The sequence below is a fragment of the Elephantulus edwardii genome, unplaced genomic scaffold, assembly GCF_000299155.1.
Source record: "Elephantulus edwardii isolate Elephantulus edwardi_28Jun2011 unplaced genomic scaffold, EleEdw1.0 scaffold00115, whole genome shotgun sequence".
Lineage (NCBI taxonomy): Eukaryota > Metazoa > Chordata > Mammalia > Macroscelidea > Macroscelididae > Elephantulus > Elephantulus edwardii.
In genome coordinates this window covers 1,618,700-1,640,135 of record NW_006399865.1, presented here as the reverse complement: position 1 = coordinate 1,640,135, position 21,436 = coordinate 1,618,700, and the positions used below count along the sequence as shown (strand labels likewise).

Genomic DNA, 21,436 nt, shown 5'->3' with positions numbered 1-21,436 from the left:
CTCTGACTACTAGTGCAGTGTTTAACCCGTTGAGCAATTGTGACCCACAGGCTGTTTACTAATGCCTGCATAACTCCCTCATTCTTGCATCTAAGAGCCGGGAGCCCCAGGAACACTTAAGACCTGATACAGGGGTAGGTAAGTGATCAATTCTCCTTTTATTTCACCTGTTTCACAGATTTTTCAAATGTGCACTCTTACAACGTGGGTGAAAGAAAGAAAAAAAGGAAATACAACAGAGCAGAGGAGAGTGGATTGAAAGAATTTTGTTCAAATTTGTATTTTAATTTTGTAAATAAACTAGTAGAAAAAGAAAAAACAAAAAACTGCACTGTGGAGAGGTGGGGAGCAGAAGGCAGCTAATTCTCTTCAGCTGGGGGGGGGCAGGTAGTTTGAAAAACCTGAATGCAACAAATTCTGTTGGCATTCTCCCAAACAAGCACACTTTTAAAATTCTTATTAAAAGGCAGTGGGACACCACACGTGGTAAACGTGGTAAACGTCTCACCTTCCATACTGGAGACAGCACACCTGGACCGAAACACAGCAACACTGTATGTGGGAAAATTTTCATCTTCCATGCTTCCATCTTCACATCTGGAACAATATGCCACTTCCTAAAGATGAAAAAAAACTCTGATGTTCTCAATGATCCCATTTTATTTGGTCCACAATCAACAGCTACAGCAGCAGAAGCCAAGAAAACCACAGTTGTGGTGCAGTGGCAGATCTGCTATCAAGGACTTCTAAGTGCTAAAGAAAAGGATATCAGTTTGAAGTCCAAGGTTCACCTGACCCAAGCCATGGTATTCTTTAGTTGCTTCCTATGCATCTGAAAGTTGGACAGTAAATAAGGAAGATCTTTTAATTGTGGTGTTGGCAGAGTACTAGCTCACGGACTGCCAAAAGAGTAAATCTGTGTGGGTGACTGGCTGTGTTTTTTGTGATTTTTAAAAAATGATTACAGAAAGGGTGGGTTTTCATTCATTTATTGACACACATTTTCCTCCTTCCCCCTTCCTTCTCCCTCCGCCAATTCACCATAGAACGCAAGTTTATTTGGTGACTGCTGCTGGCAAGCATCACCCAAGAGATACAAGCTGGGAAAGATGCTGTACCAGCGGAGGAGGCTCTCAGGGCTACATACGGTCTCACACACATAGGAGAAGGCACAGGGCTCTGGGGACACAGGAAGGGCTGCCCTCAGCCATTCAGCACCTCCCAGACGAGTTGATACAACCACTGCTGTCCTCATGCCCTGCCACCAGCATCTCTACTTCATCCTCTGTCATCTTCTCATCCAGTGTGACAAGGACATGCTGGATTTCAGCACCCATGACAGTGCTGTTCTCTTCCTTGTCAGACCCCTGAAGACCTTCCTCATAGTCCTCATAGGTGCCCTGCTCTTTTTCTCGGCCAGTCTATAGCATAGACAGGAAGTGCTCAAAACCCAGCCCCTTCATTTTATCACTCTTAGGGTTTCCCAGGACCCTGAGCACCTCAGCGCTGGTGGGTTCTGCCTCAGGGCCCTCATTACATCCCCACACTGGCCATACAGGATCTTTCCATCACCTGTTCAAACAGCTGGAAGGCCTTCTTAAACGCTGCAGTCTAGTCCTCAGTGAAGTCACACATCTTGGTGCTTATGTCGGGACCTTCTCCTGCAGTGATGGCCTGCAATGCACTTCTTGTTCCAGAATATTAAAGTAACAAGTTGGTCTTGCAGGAAGTGGCACCTAGGATGCTCCTTAGAGGCAATGATGGTGAAACTTCATGTCACCTATTTCGGGCATGCTCCCAGAAGGGGCCAGTCCCTGGGAAAATATATCACGGAAAATGAGAGGGTCAGCAAAAGAGAGGAAGACTCCCAATGAGATGGAGTGACGAAGTGAATACAACAGAAGGCCTGTGCACAGCAGAGACTGTGAGGACAGTGCAGAGTAGGGCAAGGCTTTGATGTTGTTCACAGGGTCACAATGAGCTGTGGTTGGTTGACTCAATGGCTTCTAACAACAACATGCAAGATACCCGGGTTTCCATCCTGGAGGCCAGTGCACCTCATGCACTACCCAGCTGTTCACAGAAGCTTGTTGTTGTGATGCTGACCAGGTTTGTTAGAGCTTCCAGCCTAAGACAGACTAGGAAGAAAGGCCTGACAATTCATTGAGCTCAACAACCAATCATGAAGATGGCACAGGCCAGGTCAGTGTTTTGTTCCATTATATACAGAGACTCTGAGAGGGAGGCTGACTCTCTTTCCGCTAACAACCACATAGTGACCCAACTAAAGCCAGTCAGTTGAATTTTGACAAAGGAGTAAAGGCAATTCAATGTAAACAGCACCGTCATCACAAGAAATGATACAGAAACAACTGGATTGCCACCTGCAAAAAAAGTGCGAGTGGGGGACCTGGACACAGACTGACACAAAAATTAACTCAAAATGGATCACAGATCCAAATGTAAACTAGAAGGCTACGGAACTTGGAAGATTTCACAGGATAACATCTAGGAGGCACTGGGTGGGTTAGTTCTGTGATACAGCACAAAGAGCAGAATCTATAAGGAAACAAGCAAAAGGAACACACTGGACTTCATTACGCTGTAAACCTCTGCTCTGGAAAAGATACTGTTAAGAGAATAAGAAGTCACAGACTAAGAGAAAATACTTCTAAAACCTACATCTGACAAAGGATTTGTATCCAAAATATACAGAGAATTCTTAAAAGCCAGCAATAAGAGAACAGCTCAGTTTAAAAAGATGGGCAAAAGATCTGAACACGCACCTTCCCACCAAAGAAGTACATATGGCAGGTGAGCATCTGAAAAGGCACTTGTCATCATGTCATTAGGAAATTGCCAATTAAACAGTAAGAAGATACCACTACAAGCCTGTTAAAACCAAACCATTGCCACTGAGTGAATGCCCCTCATATTGACCACATAGAACACGGGAGAACCGCTCCATGGCGTTTCTAAGGCTGTAGTCTTCCCCATAGGGCAGTTCTGCCATGGAACTCTTAAGGGATTACATAACATGGGTGACCCTGAAGGACATTATGCTGAGTGAAATATCTCAGTCACAAAAGGTCAAATACTGTGTAACAGCACTGTTAAAAACATGAGGGTTGGTGAGAAACTGAGAAAAGGGGGGATAAATCATGAATACTGCATTGGAACAGATAAAAGAAAGAACTGTTTAAAAGGAATATATGACTACACATTATTTGTATGAACAAAATCCAGAATAAGAGCTGAATAGCAAAGTAGACCTGGGGAGGGAGGGAGAAAATTATGCAACAATGAAAGAATTTTTTTTTAAGCAGAGGGGGAGGGAGGAAAATGTGCAACAATGAATGAATGAAAAATCCAACTTTTCTGTAAGCTTTCATTAAAACCATAATTAAAAAAATGTATATCTTTAAAAAAAAAAAGCAGCAGCCGCCTGCCACATTTCTCTCCCTGGGAGCAGCTGGTGGGTTCCCAATGCTGGTCTTTCTGTTAGCAGCTGAATGCTTAACACCTGTACTACTAAGGCTCCTACAAACTTTATGGATGGGCTAAGAAAAAATGTGTAAGAACGTGAGAGAAAAAAAAACCCTAAAAAAGAAATTTATAAAAAGTATGTGAGATGAAGTCAGACTCTATGGTAAACAATAACAGGAAAGAACACCCCAAAACTCCGATTCTACCAAATACTAGCAAGGATGCACAACACCACAGATCTCATGCTCCCCAGTGAAAATGCAGAATGGTGCAGCCACCTGAGAATTTCTTACCAAGCTCCGCACACGGTGATTTTACTACAAAACAGTCCCACCCACCCTAAGGTGCTTACTCAACTGAGTGGAAAACTTAACTCCAGGAAAAGCTGCATGCAAATGTCTGTAGCCACTTTGTTTTTCATCAACGCAAACTGGAAGCAACCTAGATGTCCTTGAATAACAGAGGGCTGGATAAATAAAGGGTGATACCTCCACACAATGGAGTACTGTTTGCAACTCCAAAATAGAAAGCGTGCCTCTATCAAGCTGTGAGAAGACATGTTGTCCCTAGCTGCCTCCAAGTCCAGTGTGAGTCACAGCACTCCTGTGAAGAACACATCGAAGCTCTGTGCCACCTTCATCTCTCATACACTTGAGTCCATTACTACGACCACTGGACTCCAAACGTGGATTGCTAAGTGCACCGAGAAGGCTCCACGCTGGATGATTCCAGCCATTTGACATTCTGGAAAAGGCAAAATTAAAGACACAGTAAAAAGACTGGTGATCGCTCAGGTTGAGAAGAGCTGGGTAGAGTACAAGGGATCCGAGGTGGTGGTGTGTCAAAGCGCGGCAGCTCCCACTCCTCTCCATCCTGAACGCACAGTGAAACCCTGTCCCACCCTCGCAATCTCTGCCGTGCTGTGACCATGTGCCGCAGCACTGTGGCAATCCATCTTGATGGACAATCACGTTCTCCTTCACTGACCCATTTTTCACAACCTATAGAACTTTACAGCACAAAGAGCAAACTTGAATGTCAACAATGAACTCTGGCTAATAACAGCCCATTTGATACTGATTCATAGTCTACTGCATGTATGCCAAAGGATGAACTTGTCTCTGGAGAAGTGCAGCATGGTACCCGGAGGGCCAGTTCATAGAAAAGACCCTAACCAGTCTTCCAGTACATTTCTTAAAAATGTGAGTTGGTCCTATTTATTCTCTGTCGTCCAGAAAGTTGCATTCCATTCTTATCACTGGAATAGTGAAGGCATTTGGCATGTGGCCTGGCATGTTCATGTTCGGTGTCACTTTTGATTCCCTATCTCAGCTCTTCACATCAGAGGAATGGGAGCTCTGATGGCGTGTCCAGAAGGAGTTTTGCTGATATCCTAAAGGCAACACTTCTCTGCTGGTTCAAATCTGCAGAAAGATGGGCAATCTCTTCCTGTGTACTTTATTGCCCCTGAAAACCCACTGGAGGGTCAGCTGTGAGTCAATTTCGACTCAGTGGAGATTAAGGATGAGTGATGGTGATTCCGAGGAAAGGAGCCCTGGGGGAAGCAGTCCAGCCCACCCATACAGAAGGCTGAGGCTTCTCAAAGCCCATGGGCCAGTTCTACTCTGCTGCCGGGTCACTAGGAGTCAGAATTGCCTCGCATGCAGCAGGTTTGGATTCAGAGAGAGCAAACCAGGCATAAAACTGGAAAGAATGGAGGGAGGAGATGTCACCATTTCTGCCCTTTGGCCCTTTTCGGGGAGTCTGGTGAATATTGCTTTCCAAATGGATCAAATGATGTATAAAATACACGAAGTACTACATTCAAAATAATGCAGAAAATGAGTGAAAGCCAGTTATGCGGAAATGCAGTCATCAAATATTTTTTTAAGTCCTGGTATACTGATGCTATGAATTAAATTGTATTCTTCCAAAGTACAAGTCAGCATCCTGAGTCCTCTCTCTGCGCATGTGGTTCCTTTGGGAAATAGGATTATCTTCTTGCGATGAGATCCTAGAAGCGCAGGCTGGGCTCGAACCTCGTTCCTCTAAGAGTATAAAGAAACCAACACAGAGGTGAGGAAAATGGAGAAAATGGGCACCAGCTCTGGTGGCGATCCACAAGGAACTAGAAAGCAGGAGTTGAGAGGAAACTTGGCCCTTGCCCAGAGCCCACAGAGAGAAAGCCTCCCCCCAGAGCCACGCTCAGAGTTCGAAACTTGGCACTTCCTAAGTGGTGAGGAAGCAATGCTTGTTCTTTAATGCACTCCAATGTGGCCTTTTAGCTACAGCAGGGCTAGGTAGTAGAAGACAAGTAATATGCGTGCTTTAAAACCCCACCAACCAACACCACAAGCTGTGGAGGTGGGCCTAATCACGTCGGCCATCTCAAAGTCATAATGATGATGAATGCTATCTGCCCCCACCATAATCTGATAGGAAAACAGATCTGATTCCTTGGTGACAAATTACACACATGGTTCGTGCTACTCTCTTTTGTCCTCTCCAGTCACAGTTAACACAAACACCACATTTCACTTTGTGGTTAATGAATATAAATGTCGGGGCTTTTACCTCTCCAAAGTTCACACACCCCTAGGAAATCTCTTGGGGTGGGGGGGGCAGGAAGGGAGCCTGGAAGCTGACACCCTCATCTTCTCTTTCTCTTGTGGTTGTGGTGATGTCCCTTGACAACTCATAGGGACCCTGTGTGCAACCAGAAGGGATTCTTGTGATTCACAGAGTTCTCACTGACTGCTTGTTCAGAAGCAGATTGTCAGGCCTTTCTTCTTAGTCTGGAAACCCTGCTTGAAACCTATTTACCATTATGTTGCTGTTAGGTTCCGTCAATTTGACTACAACTCATAGCAATGCTAAGAACAACAGATGACAACCTTGCCCTGTCTTGTTTCTTGACGGTGAGCTATAATCCATACAGAAGGCTACAGTCTCTGATCTCCTGCAGTAAGCGTTTCAAGTCATCTTCACTTTCTGCAATCAAAGTTGTCATCTGCAAAATGCAGGTTATTGGTGAGTTGTCCTTCGATCCTGATGCCACATTCTTCTACAGAGTCTAGCTTCGCAATAGAGAAGCACAGAGATTGAATAGGTATGGAAAAAGGATACAACCCTGACATCACAACAACACACCAATCTCCACTGGCAGAAGGGGAATGGGTGACGGTGTATGAATTGCAATGACCTGAAATCGAACCAGACTCTCCCACATGGAAGGCAAGAACTCTGCCACGAAGCCACCACTGACCTCTCTCTTTCCCAATACCTACCCAAAGCTGTTCCTTCCACAAACACAGACCACTATCCATGGGACAAAGACTGGACTAGGGAGAGGAGAATTGAAGGGGGTACCCAAAGCCAAGCCACGAGAGTAAGTGACATTATAATGCCATGCTTAAAAATCTTCAAATAAAAGCAAAAGAAAAAGCCATGGTGAACAAAATATCAAAATGTTAGAGAAAGATCATGGCTGGGCCCCGCCTGATCCGCCCCCCTGGTGCCCGCCATGCCAGGCACACTGCTCCAAGCACCCAGCAGTGCATAGGAAACTGGCAGAACACCTAGAACAAGGGGCAGAGGAGCGCCGCCTGCCAGCCAGGTGGACCCACTGCCTGCTTTCACACAGCCTGGGAGCTAAGGACAGTTCAAGTATTGTTAAATTATTGGAAAAAATCAGAAGAATACTTTATATGTCAAATTCCATTTAGTGTCCAGAAATAAACGTGAATTAGCACACAGCCATATTTGTTAGTCTTTATGCTCTGTAGGGTTACATAAGAAGCTGTGCTGCAATCCCAAAGGCACGAGGTTCAAATCTACCAACTGCTCCACAGAAGAAAGATGGGCAATCTCCTCTTGTGCGATTAACTGCCTCTGAAAACCCGCCAAGGGTCTAACTATGAGTTGGTTCCAACTTGACGGGACACAGCAATAGGGTTACTCTCAGAATCTCCAGGGGGTGTAAGCAGTTCACACATTGCCAGCTAACTAAAAGATAACACATTCAAGTCTACGTGGAGGTACCTCAGAAGTAAGGCCTGGCGATCTACTTTTGTACAACCACTCCATTATGGTGCAGTTCTATTCTGACATTTAGGGGTTGACGTGGATGGAACCTAATAAGGTGAAGCATGGCTCTTTGAAGGTGACAGTGACAGAGTTTAGTGCAGTCATTACAACAGAGACCTGACAGCACACAAAGCTTCAGTCTTGACTCTGGCCCTTGAGAGAGAAAAGCTCACCAACCCTTATTTAGGGTGATTGAGTAATCTTTTTACTTTGTTAACTTCTTCATAGGAAACTGTTTTTATAGCATGTATGGGTTTCAGAACAAATAAAAAGAACCTTTAAAAAAATGACGAAGTGAAGCCCATTAAACCAAACCTATTGTCAAATCAATTCCAACTCCTGGCTACTCCCCTCACTGGGTTCGGGTTTTGAGGAGATAAATCCTAATGGGAACAGACTGCCTCAATTTTCTTCTATGGGTCAGCTGGTGGATTTAAATTGCCGAGCTTTCAGTTAGCAGCTGAACAAGTAACCAATCTACTATGCCAGGCATACATTATTCTCACTGCTGTCCAGTCAGAACTGACCCTCAGCACTCTTGGCACCAGCAGTCAGGAAATCAAAAGACAAGCTGCTTTAGAGAAAGCCTGCTGTCAGGAATCTCTCCAAAATGCTAAAGAGAAAGGATGTCAGTCTAAAGACTAAGGTGATCCAGGCCAGGGTCTTCTCAATTGTTTGCTATGCATCTGAGAGCTGGACAGAGAATAAGGATTACAGAAGGATTGATTCCTTTGAGTTGTAGCGCTGCAGAAGTCTTGAACATACAATGGACTGCCAAGAGAACAAATAGGTCTGTCCCAGAGAGGGGCAAACCAGGTTTCTCTTTGGAGGCAGGGATTTTGAATCTCCATCTCACATACTTTGGGCATATGACCTGGAGGGACCAGTCCCTGGAGAAAGTCATCATGCTTTGAAGGATGGAGGGACGGCACAGGAGAGGAAGACCCGGGATGAGATGGATTGACACTGTGACTGTGACAGTGGAGGCGGGTGATGAGAGATGGTGAGGTCGGATCAGGACAGAGTAAGTTTCAGAGCCATTGTTCATAGGGTCTCTGAGTCATAGTCAACTCAATGGCACATAACAATAGTAACAAACTGCACGGGAGGCAACTGTCCCTCTTTCTCCTGTAGAACCACTGGTGGATTTGAACCATCAGAGAAGCACCACCTTGGGGTTAGCAGCAACAACTCCATACAGCCTGTACCACCAGAGGACTCATTTAAGAAACAAAAGGAAGATAAAAGAGGAAAAGATAGTCTAGGAGGCAAGTTCCTTCTGTATGTGAATGGTGATGAGTTCTAAGCCACTTGCCATAAAGTCATCCACTCTCGAAGATTCTACATATGTCAGAGTTAAACTGTGCTCCATAGGGTTTCCAGCAGATCACCGGGCCTTTCTTTCATGGCACCCGTGTGGGTTCAAACCACCAAGCTTTCAGCTAATAACCTAGCTTTCCCTTAGCCATTTTGCAACCCAGTTGCTTTGTCTATTTGAGTTACAAAATGACAATGGGTTATAATTTCTAAAAGACCTCCAATCCTTTTCTTAGGGTAATCATAGTTCATGATAAAAAGCACATGTCTTTTTGCTTTACTTTCACTTCTGAGTTTCCAGTTAACTTTAGCAGGGGCATGGAGAAGGGGCCTGAGAGGGAGGGCGATTTTATAAATAGTTGCTGCACATGAATTACCTCCCACACACTCACGCTCCACATCATGTTGACAAAGAAAACCCAGCAGGTTGGAGTATAGCGCAGAGTGCCTAAATGGAAATAGGACGTTTCTGTTCCCTGTGCCTCCATAATAAAGCCCCTTTGATGTTGTTTCCATGGAATTAGCGGCCTTTCAGAAGATCAGGTGTATGTTATGTGCACACACGCCCAGCAGTGCCGCTTGTAGTTAGTTATCCGTTCACGAGAACTGGGAACCGGTTCACACGGAAACCTGTTGTCCACAAAGAACTTTCTTAGTAATTGCCTAAAATGGCCCAGATGTCAACAGCCCAGATGCCCTTTGACAGATGAATGCAGATATAAGGTCCCCACAACAGAATACTAATGAACATGGAAAAGTAACAAATTACTGATTCATACAACAAAATGGATACATTTCCAGTACTATGCCAGTACTATGCCAAGTGAGAGAAGCTATACATGATGAAGTTGCTTCAGCACCTGCATATAGGTACTCTGGAATGGCAAAAGGTCATGGCCAGGAAACAGATCCCTTATCAGGACAGGGAGTAGAGGAAAAGGCAGACTACAAAGGGAGGTAGGACATCTGGGGGAGCAATGGAACTGTTCACTACCTTGACTTTGGCGGTGATTACTCTGCAATGAACTCCTAGCCTAACCAGTACAGTTCCTGTCACCCTCTCACCGTGACCCTGTGAGTGTCAAAGTAGAACTCTGCCGGGGTGGGGGGCATTTTCAAAATGGCTCATTTTTAATTTTTTTGGAAGTAGTTCGCCAGACCTTTCTTCCAAAGGACCTCCAAGTGAACTCAAACAGTGAAACTTTTGGTTCCTGGTCAAACCATTTCACTCTCTGCTCTCTTCAGGGAGAGGGCCCATGGCTAAGGAGAAAGTGTCCCGGTGCGATTCAGAGCAGAGCCTTGCCTGGTGTCCTGAGATCTCCGGATACCAGCAGTATGTCAGCCCAGAAGCAGGTGTACAGAGCAAGAGGCCTGGCTATTATCAGACACGAGGAGTCTAGTAGAGGAGTGAGTGCAGCGGCCGGTGGGGCTGGGGAGAAAGACAGCGAGGGTGGCAGGGACCTGCTCTTTCAGGCCCAGTTCACCTGCTCCCAACGGAAGATGCTGAGAGCAGATTCAACCATACCCACAGGGAGAGGGGGCCCCTGCCAGAGGGCATAGCTGGGGGTCCTCCCCTGCAGCCAGGACTCCTTAGGTGCCCCCAAAGCCCACTTCCTTTCCTTTCTCTCCCTCCTGCAGGCTCTTTTCAGGCATTCTCGTGCCTCTCTTTCCCTCGAGGACTCCTTATCTTCTTCTTCCCTCTCTTTATCCACAGATTCAAAGACGTCAGTGTTTCTTTGATCTTCATTATTCACTGTCTAGTTTTCACATGCATGTGAGGCAATTTTGCAAGAAAACCTGCTAGGATGCATAAATCTCCATGATACACTCTTCTCCCTCATCCCAGTGAACTGGAACAGCCTGACAACTGATCCTCCAGCAGGTTTTCAGAGGCTGTAAACCACACAGGAGGAGACTGCTCATCCGACTCCCTCGAAGCAGCTGGTGGATTAGAACCACATGCCTTTGCGGTGGCAGCTCAATTTCTTGCCTACCAAACCACTGGAACTCCTTGATGTACCATTAGCTGAGAATAATATGACATATTTCTTTGCTAATGACAAAGGAGTCTAATGTCAAATACATTTTGAAAATTTTAAAACCTTTCAAAAAAGTTACAGTAAGACTGCAAAGTAAAAAAAGAACCAAGTATGTGGGTGGAAACGAAGCTAAAATTAAGAATTCATAATAATACATGTGGAAACACATTGATTGGAAATTTTAATGTCAGGGAAAAATACCCCTAAAAATGCTAGCTTATTAAGACTGCTAACTTTATCTAGATATCATTATCAAATTCTAATTCGTTCTGAACTTCAGGTTAAGGCCATATTGCATTTAAAAAGCCTTAGGGAAGATGATAGAAAATCGGAAAAGGAGCAATATTAGAGTACAGCAAAGGAAAGCAATTCAGGAAATACTCTCATTTCAAATGATGATATTGATGACATGAAATTCTTTCTCAAAATGAAAGAAAAAAGTTGAGATCAAGCGAGTGTATTATTAGTATTGATCCTCTCTTAACAAGCTTTGATTTCCAACAAAGAGAGTGTGTGGGGGAGAACCTGCACTCTTAAACTTCATTAACACCCCCCCCAATAGCCCCAGTTATGGCTGTGATGGTTTTCAGGGCCTCAGTTCCCTAAGTCCATGCGGAGAGAGCTTGCCCAGGTGTGACATTCACCTTGTGAGGCAACAGGAAAACGTAAATGAAATCAACAGGCATCCTTTACTTAGGTGTGATTACAGTTTATTGTCACGATGCTTACCTAGTGATCTGTGTAACTGCAGGAACTGAATCTATATTTATAATAAAATGTTTATCTCATGTATGATTAGGGCAATTCTTCAGCACAGAACTGGAATGAATATTAAAATACTAACTATATTATAGTACTTTGTCTTTCTATTTTCATATACTGGGTATGCCAGCACACTTTGTATTTCTTCCAGTATTTTGTGGATAAGTTCTTACCAAGTTTACATGGCAACTAAGTGTTAGAAGGAGCCAGCAGCCCTGGTGGCACAGTGTGTTGTTTGCTGGGGCATTAACCAAAAAGTGGGCCATTTGAGGTTCCCTCACTAGGGAAGGCAGGATAGGCGGTCTCCTCCCGTTAAGATTTGCAGTCTCGGAAACTCAGGAAGGACCACCAGGAAGCAGAATCAACTCAATGGCAATGGGGGCTTTTGTTTATTAGGAATTAGTAGTGAAATGGCACCTACATCAAAATGAAGTTTGTTTTCAGTATATTTTATAGTATTAAAATTGAGAATTTTCTACTTAGAGTATTTTGAATCTTCAATTTAGTATTTATACAGGATATTAGGAGTGGGGGTTTTAACCTGAATACTACCTTTAAATACTTTTTTTAATCCAATTACTAGGCTACCAGAGGGACAAGAGGTAAGGAGTTGTGCTGCCAACCCTAAGGCACGCAGTTCAAATCCACCAGCTGCTCCACAGGAGAAAGACAGGCAGTCTCCTCCTGTGGGATTACAGCCTCTGAAAACCAGTAGCGAGTCAGCTACGGGTCAATTCTGACTCCATGGCACCTATAAACAACTATTTTTTAAAGTGACTCTATGCTGCAATGAATTTTAGTATTTTTTTTAAAGTTTCAAAAATGATGTGTTTTACATCATGCTTTTTTTGTATCAAAATGTTTTGTGACAGTTATTAAAATTAAACATCATCGATTTAGATTTAATTATTAACAAATGCATAGAATGAAAGTTTAATATTGTTACTTTCAAAATTAATTTTGAAATCTTGGGAAGAATAAAATTCAAGTTTGTGTAAAAGAGCAATGTTAAAAGCCATAAAAGGAACACATTGGGTAGCCATGTCTCTTGAGATGAAATTGCTCCAGGTTACCCATTTTCAGAACAGCTCAAGACTAGAGAGTGAAAAATGATTCAGTCATGCCTGACAAAGAAGAGAGGACAGAACTAAATTTTTCCAATTTTAGTGAACCAGAACAATAAGTGGAATGGAAAAAATTAGAGTCTGAAGTCCTCCTTTAATTCCACACCTTGCAAGTTCCAAAGCTATCATTTTGACCTACATTTTCACAAACTGCTTTCTACTTGATCATACTCAGGACGTCATTTTTTGGCTTGTGGAGGGTCCAAGTTTAAAAAGAAGTAGAAACCAGATGAGGGAAGCCTTGAAGCCCGCCTTTGGCACTCAGAAGCAAGGTAACTGGGCATTTTAGCAACCCCTTTGAACTTCAAGATTTTGTTTTCAAATCTGTTGTCTAAAACAATGTATTAACTCCAAGTTTTCAGCATATAATCGATATACTGTGTGACGTCTCAGTCACAGAACTCCATGCTTGGCAGAAGGAAACACCAGGCCGGCCTGCACCGTCCTGCGATTGAGGTGGTGGTGTGTGTGGATATTGTACCTGTCCATCTCATTCGCGGCAGTCTCTCCCGTCTTTTTTTGTTGCTGATTCTCTACTTTACCATAATGACCCTTCCTAGCAACTGATTTTCACGATGATGTACCCAAGGTAAACGAGCCAGTCTCACCATGTTTGCTTCTCACTGTATTTCTTCTAAGACTGACTTGGTCATTCTCCTGACCATTTCTGGGATGTTCAACACTCTTCACCAATACCACAATTCAAAGGCATCAATTCTTCTCCTGCCTTCTTTTGCACTGTTCAGCTTATACTGTTGTTGTTATTAGGTGCCATCGCGTCAAGTACAACTCACAGCGACCCTACAAATAACAGGTCTGATCCCTGTCCTATCTTATGCCAACTTCACAATCTCTGACACACTCAAGCTCATTGCGTATGTTGTTGTTGTTGTTGCTGTTGTGTCCTACTACATCAGAACCAATCTATAGTTGACTCTCCAGTGGGTTTTCAGAGGCAGTTAATTACATGGGAGGAGACTGCTCATCCTCTCTCAGCAGGTGGATTGGAACCATGTGTCTTTGGGACTGCAGTGCAGTTTCTTACCACTAGGCCACCAGAGCTCCACTGAAAAAATCATGACTTGGATCAGGTACACCTTAGTCATCAAAGTCATAACAGTCATTTTTAAGACATTAAGAAGAGGTCTTTTGGAGTAGATTTCCCCAGTGCAGTATGTCATTTGCTTTCTCCTTTTTTCCAGCTGAATTTCACTGAAGTTGTGTTTTAGGAATGATAAATGTCTAAATTATGTATTTATGCCATAAACTGTGCACTTGGACAAGATAAAGGTGTTTGTTTCTTCTTTTAGAAGTTCTTCCTGCTACAACCACAACAAGCACTCAAGTTTAAACATTTGAGGTTCTTCCAACTATTCATTTGACTTGAACAAAACAGCTTTGCCAAGTTCAAATGTCACACAGTCTGATGGACAATGCACTAAGCATGTGGCTGGTATCTTACTTGCCATGTGAAATGTTTTAGGGAGAAAGCCCCAAGTGGATAAATTAATGAAAAAGTAGGCAATAATTTTAACAAGCTGTTTTCAGACTACAATCACTGAAATCTGAAACTCACGTAAAATTAGTTTCCCCTATTTCCTTTCTAAATACGAGAGTAATGGCTTCTTAACAAGCCAAGAAGTTTTTAGATCTTATTTCATGTAAGACAATTGGAACTTCCTGTGAAATTACTTTGGAAGCTTTGGTGTAACAGTGTGTAGTGAGTTCTGCCACTAACCCAAAATCTACATGTCTCCAGGGGTTCAAATCTAGCAGTGGCTCTGCTGGAGATAAAGGAGTATTCTCTTCCCACTGAGATTTACAGCCTCAGAAGCCTGATGGAGTTGGAACTGGCTCAAGGGCAATCAGTCTGTCAGTCACACAATTGTCCGGGAGCTCCTGGTGATGCAACAGTTAAGCACTTGCCTTCTAAATGAAAGGTCAGCAGGTCAAACCTACCAGCTACTTTTTGGAAGAAAGAGCGGGTTATCTGTTGCCATGAAGATCAGGGCCTAGAAGATCCAATGGGACCATTCTATTCTCAAATGGGCTCTCTACGAGCTGGAATCAGCTTGGCAGCACCTAACCAAAAAAAAAAAAAAAACAAAAAAAACACACAAACAAGCAATTATGGAAAATTATTAAGATGAAGCCCTTGGGTTGTTGGAGATTTGAGTCTACCCACAGGTGCCTGAGAAGAAAGGCCTGGTGATCTCCTTCCAAAAAACTAGCCATGAAAAACATCCCGTGGTTTGATACACACACACATACACACATACAAAGCCGAGTTGGAGTAGACTTGATGGCAACTGCTTTTTTTATTAAGCTAGTGATCTCTAGTGGATCCTCTTAGTATCCTGGAAATAGTGCAGCCAGCGTGCTCCTCAGAAGGGAGGACAGGCCGAGAGGCTGAGGGCAGGGTCACCTGCACAGGTGTTTGGGTTTGCTGTTAGCTTCCAGCATCACCCTCCAACTCACAGCAACCTCACGTGCCCCGACCACCACTCAGCCCAGTCGTGTTACAGCCTATCACCAGTTCACAGCAAGCGGCTATGGTCCGTAAGGTTTTCGTTGGCTGATTTCTAGAAGAAGATCACCAGGCCTTTCTTCCTTGTCCATCTGAGACTGGAAGCTCTACTGAAACCTGTTTAGCAACTGAGCTACACACTGGTAGAGATGATGGCTGTGCTTGAGATGCATTTGGCTCAGAATTGGACCTACGTGTCTGGCACAGAAGGTGAGGATTCTACCAGGGAACTACCCGTCTCAGTACCTACCTTGAATGAGGTTGCACTTTTGTCTTTAAATCTAGATACTTTAAACTCAGATAAAATTGAATATCTGAAACTTACTTAGTACAGTAAGAGTTAAATGCACTAAGTGAATTTCACCTTTAGGGATAGTTGCAAGAAAAAAAAAATGCAACAATGAGTAAGTGGAAATCCAAAATCTCTGTAAATGTTCATTAAAATTATGAAAATTAAGAAAAGGGAAAAAAGAAAACACTGACAAAAAAGCAATGTGTTTGGATATGGTGTTGTTGGCAAAGAATATTAAATAAATCATGGACTGCCAGGAGAACCAACAAATCTGTCTTGGAAGAAGACCAGCCAAAGTCCTCCTTAGAAGCAAGGGTGTTGAGACTCCGTCTCCCCTATCTGGGACACGTTATCAAGAGGGATCAATCTCTGCAGAAGGACATCATGCTTGGAAAAGCAGAGGGTCAGCAAAGGAGAGGAAGCCGCTCATCAGGATGGGCTGATACAGTGGTTGCAATAACAGCCTCACACTTAACAGTGATGGTGAGAATGGCAGAGGAGAGGGCAGTGTTTTGTCCTACTGTACTAGGGGTCACTGTAAGTCAGAACTAACTAGCTGGCATCTAACGTAACCATCACCCAGATCAAGACAGAGAGCATTCTAGTAGGATCCTTTCAGGCCTCTGCTGCCCAACCGCCCACAAGAGGTGTTCCACTGGAAGCCTCACTCTAGATGAGAACTGCCTGTATCAGGTGAACTTCCAGGAGGGCTTCCTGAGGTCATGTGACAACTCTGTCCCTAATGTAAACTGTTTATTCTAACTAAGGCTGGAGTCATTGAAGGCTTTGTAGCTGTAAAATAAGCAAATGTGAAAAGAGCCCACAGCCCATCGAAAGCCCTCTGGTAGAAGCTAGTGGAAGATGTAGGCATATTTTCCGTTGGCTACAACTGCCTCTCACCTCCCTCCCCCATTCTCTGCTTCAACAGCTCCAGATCAATAGGGAAAAAATGCAATTGATGTATTCCCTACCAGGGTGGCTTCTCCAACCTTTTGCAGAACCTTCTCTAGTTCGAGAAAAACATCAAAGCTGATGCGCATAATGTGTTTGTTCCCACCCGAATCACCACATTAGGTGTCATTAGCGCCTGGGAACTTAAGTAATGGAAAAATTGAACCACATAAAAAGAGACACATGATAAGATGCTCTGAATTTAGCACCATTTTACTAAGAACCCGGCACAGCCCATGGACAAAACGGCCAGATGTGTTGATCTTGTGCTACCTCTCTTGAAAGCCCCGATTAAAACAAGACGTTCGATTAAAACAAGACGTTCTCAAAGCAGATGAAAATAGCTGCAAAAATAAAAGTCATCATTTGTTATAGGCTAAATGGACTCTCAGAAGGCTTTCAAAGAGCCAGTGTTTTAAACAGAAAAGTGATTAAAAATAGAGAGTAAAAGGTAAGGACCTTGAGGTGGGTTTTTTCCCTAAGTTGTTTTGGGACTGAGACTTGTAGGTGGAGGTAGATAACCAAAGTCATGCTCAATTCAACCTTTCCCTTGATCTTGTCTAATTCCTTTAAAGAATGTCGCTGCCTGATGTTGTTGGGAGGGAAAGGGACTGGGTACAGGGCCAAGCTCAGGCACACTTGTGAAGGAACAGAATTTCTTCCTGCTGGTTTTTCAAGACAGGTCCCTGGCTAACACAAATGGTTTGCTCTCGCCTACTAACATGAAGATTAGTGGTTTGATTCCACTCGGCAGCACCCTGGAAACAGGCCTGTCAATCTACTTCCAAAGAGATTACAGCAAAAAAACCCCTCCAGAGCAGTTCTGCCTCAAATCCTGGGGGTTGGCGTGAGTCAGAAGCAACTTTTGGGCTTGGGACCTTCCCATATCGGAGGTGAGGCAGAGACTAAGGTGGTCTCCAAGATCCATGCCCATCTCGTACTTACCCCGCTGGGGCCCTTCCCCCTAAGAGCGAGTGGGACCTGGGACTTGCTTCTAACAAAAAGAATACGGCAAAGGTATCGTAATGAGTGTCACTCATGTGTTTAACCTAAAACCAAACTTATTGCCATCCAGTCAATTTCAACTACTGGCAATTGTGGAGGACAGAGTAGAACTACCCTGTAAGGTTCTCACTGTGAGGTGCCATCCAGTTGATTCCAATTCACAGAAACCAGAATGACTAGCACCACGAAAGAAACACTGGCCAGCCCTGCACCAGCCTCACCGTCACTGCTGCAGCCACTGTGCCGGTGGAGTTTTCTGAGGGTCTGCCTCTCCTCTGCTGACCAAGTGTGATGTCTTTCTTCAGGGACTGGTCCCTTCTGATAACACAGGTGAGACAAATCCATGTCGTCACGTCTAAGGCACACACTGGCTGCACTTCTTCCAGGGTAGATGTGTTTGTCCTTCTGCCAGCCCAATCCAATATTCCTCACCAATACTATCATTGAAAGGCATCAATTCTTTAGTATTGCAGCTTTGGAACGTCTATCAGGAGGTGGAAAATACCTGCCTTTGGTCATGCACACCTCATTCTTGCCTTCCACTTAGGAGATTCTGGCTCAATTCCCAGACAGTGCACTTCATGTACCGCCACCACACATCTGTCAGTGGAGGCTTGTGTACTGTTGAGATGCTGAACAGGCTTCAGCAGAGCTTCTAGTTGAAGATAGACTAGGAAGAAAGGCCTGGCAATCTGTTGCCCAAAATCATCCAGAGAAGAACCTTATGTATCACATTCGTTCTCTCCACACTTGACCATGGGAATGGTGCAGGGCCAGACAGTGTTCTCTTGTACTTGTGCAGAGTCACCATGAGCCTGGGCCAATGCAACAGCCTCCATTGACAGACAGGTGGTGACTGTGCATGAGACTGTGCGTGGACTGGGATTCGAAGCTGGGTCTCCCTCGTGGAAGATGAGAATTCTACCACTGACCTACTATTGCCCCGTGGGTTTACTCAGGGAGTCCCAAATATCATCCTGATGCCTAGGGACATCTCAGCGACAGTTGATGAGTCCAATTCTGTTCAGACTGGAAGTGGAATCTGTGGGAGCTTCCGGGAAGAGTGAGGTGGAGGGGGACTGACCTTGGAGCCAATTCTTGAAGCAGCTGAAGAGAGCTGGCAGCTTCCAGTGTGACGCCAGCCAGCAGAATAGAAAAGGCCAAGCTACTCTCACCAGGCGCCTCATCAACACCACAAGGCCGGCCTTGATCTTCCTTTGGGTGGTCTCCACTATTCCTTGGAGGTGTTGATCCTCCAAAAAAAGCACACTCCACCAATAAGCTTGCAGGACCAGCGAGTGATGCCACTAAACAGCACAGCGGGGAGGAAGGAAGCTTTTAGATGCATTCCCAGTCTCGTGGTATGGCCACCAGGTTGCTCTGAGTCACAACACATTTGCAGGAACAAAAAGTTGGTTCCTTTTCTAAGTTAGAGTCTAAGGTTTCCAGCCCATGGAGTCTGGGGTACAACCCTCAGTGTTTCAAATGAGACACCCTAGCTTTGAATGGCAAGTGCAGTGCTGCTAACACTGGGACCATAGTTGTTATTAGCTGCTGTTGAAATGGTCTTAATTCAAAATGACTCAGAGTCCAGCAGGAGTGGACCAATGTGACCTGTAGGGTTCTCACTGGCTGCTTGATTGCCAACTCTTTCTTCCTGGTCTCTTACTGTCAATACTGCACTGAGAGCTGTCCAGTATGCTATCAGCATGCAAGCCTCCACTGACAGACAGTTAGTGGCTGCTCAGGAAGAGCACTGGCCCTGAACTGGCCCCAATCTCCTGAGTGGAAGGTGAGACTTTTACCACTGCCCCCTTGGGAAGGCACACGTTCCTGACAACGGTCCTTTAAAATGGAGCAAAATTTTTTCTCACAGAGCACGTCCGAGGGTGACAGAAGAGAATGGCCTCACAGTTGTCTAAGCTGTGTGTAGTCTTTTTGTAGAAGCAGATCCGGAGGAGCCACTGGGTGGATTTGAACCACCAATCTGTAGGTTAGCAGCTGAGCACTTACGAGCTGCCCCACTGGGGTACCTTGAACATGTGATTATTGTCCTTTAAAAGCCTGAAGTCTAAGGACCCAATGAACCACCCTACACCATGATAAGCGAGTGCTGTCCGACCCGCAGAGGTACTGGGGGAGGCCTGGATGGCAGAGGGGAGCTGGGAGAGGAAGAAGGAAGCTGCGCGTTTCCGAAGTGTGAGTGGAGAGACCTACAGAGAGTCAGCAATGGTGTTCATCTAAGTGAATGTCTTAGAATGAGTCGACACTGTTTGGACAAAAACACCCTAATGACTCTGCAGAGGGACTGAAAAGACCTCCGCAGGGATGCTGTCTGCTGATGTACCCAGTACCTCTCACATAACTGTGACAACACCCAGCACCTCCCACATAACTCCAACACGCTACCCAGAGGGGTCAGCCCCTGGAGAAGGATGTCATGCTCAGAAAAGTAGAGCCAGGGAGAAAGAGGAAGACCATCAATGAAATGAACAGACACAGCAGCTGCTACAATGGACTCAAGCCCAGCAGAGATGCTGAGGATGGCACAGCACTGGGCGGGCTTTTGTTCCATTGTACACGGATCACTATGGCACGTACTTTATGGGCGTCACGTCACCTAACATGCCACCACCTACCAGTACTCACAGAGAACCTATGCGTGTCAGAGAAGAATTAAATGCCACAGGCTTCTGCTTTTAAAAAATAATATTCCATGAAGGATTACAAAGCAAGTGAGGCTCCCATGAGAAAATTTCTATATGAATTGTTCGGTAGCATTTGAGTGATTTTTACTATTTCCCGTACTCTAGTGTCCCTGGCCCCTTACAGATTCATCTTTGCTGTCGAGTCACTGTGGATCTTCCAGTCTCACACAGATGGGTGTTTAGTGGAGCAAAGCACTCACGGTATTACCCTCTATGCTGTGCACCAACAAGAGGGGAGCGCAGGGGTTAAGGATGGTCACAGGGCAAGAGGACTAGAGGCTGTGGCTGGACCCCGTGAGTCTGGACTTTTGCAGAATTTGAGTTCTATTGTGCATTTTTCTGACCTCACATTAGTCTGCCAGCAAAGCCTTCTCCAACCTTGGTCATTAACTTAGCTCCTCCTTTTCAGACTCCACTTCTGTGCAGGCCTAGAGTTTAAAACAAAATGCTCCTTCCAACCTGGACCCTCAGCGTCCAGAGCTAGACCCATTGTTGTCGAGTCAATTCCAACTCATAGCGACCCAGGGTGACAGAGTGGCACTGCCCTATAGAGACTGCAAGGCTTTATGGGAGGATCGGCCACGTCCTTCTCCTATGGAGCTCCTGGTGAGTTCGAACTTCTGACTTTTCAGTAAGCAGTCCGAGCTTAGCCACTACTCCACAAGGGTGCCCATCCAGTACTAGAATGGGCAATATTTGATAGTAACTGATAGGGTTCCATGGATGGTGTTCACAAGTAGATCATCAGGCCTTTCTTTCTGGTCTGTCTTAGTATGGAACTGTTTAAACCTGTTCACCATGGCTGACTCTGCTGCTATTAGAGATATAGGTGGCACAGCTTTTAACATCACAGCAACACACAAACCACCACAGGAAGACAAACACACAGATGGGCAGTGAGCAAATGAGCAGAAATATTCTGAATAGAAAACAGCTACAGTTACTAATTCTTTAGTTAATATATATTATTATTATTATATAATAACCCAATTGAGGTTAATAATGTGTCATCTTAAGGATATGCCTTGAGTGTTTGCTTTAATGAACAAATTAAAATGATTCATCATTAATGTGGCATGTTTTTGAAGGGAGCTTGGGGAACCAAAAAAAAATATAGCAAAATAAAAAACCACCCAGTT

At 44.6% G+C, this 21,436-nt stretch overlaps 1 pseudogene; it reads right to left on the bottom strand.

Annotated features, from left to right (window-relative positions):
* Positions 1-1,211: 1,211 nt before the first annotated feature.
* Positions 1,212-1,635, bottom strand: LOC102847348 (annotated as a pseudogene).
* Positions 1,636-21,436: the final 19,801 nt, after the last annotated feature.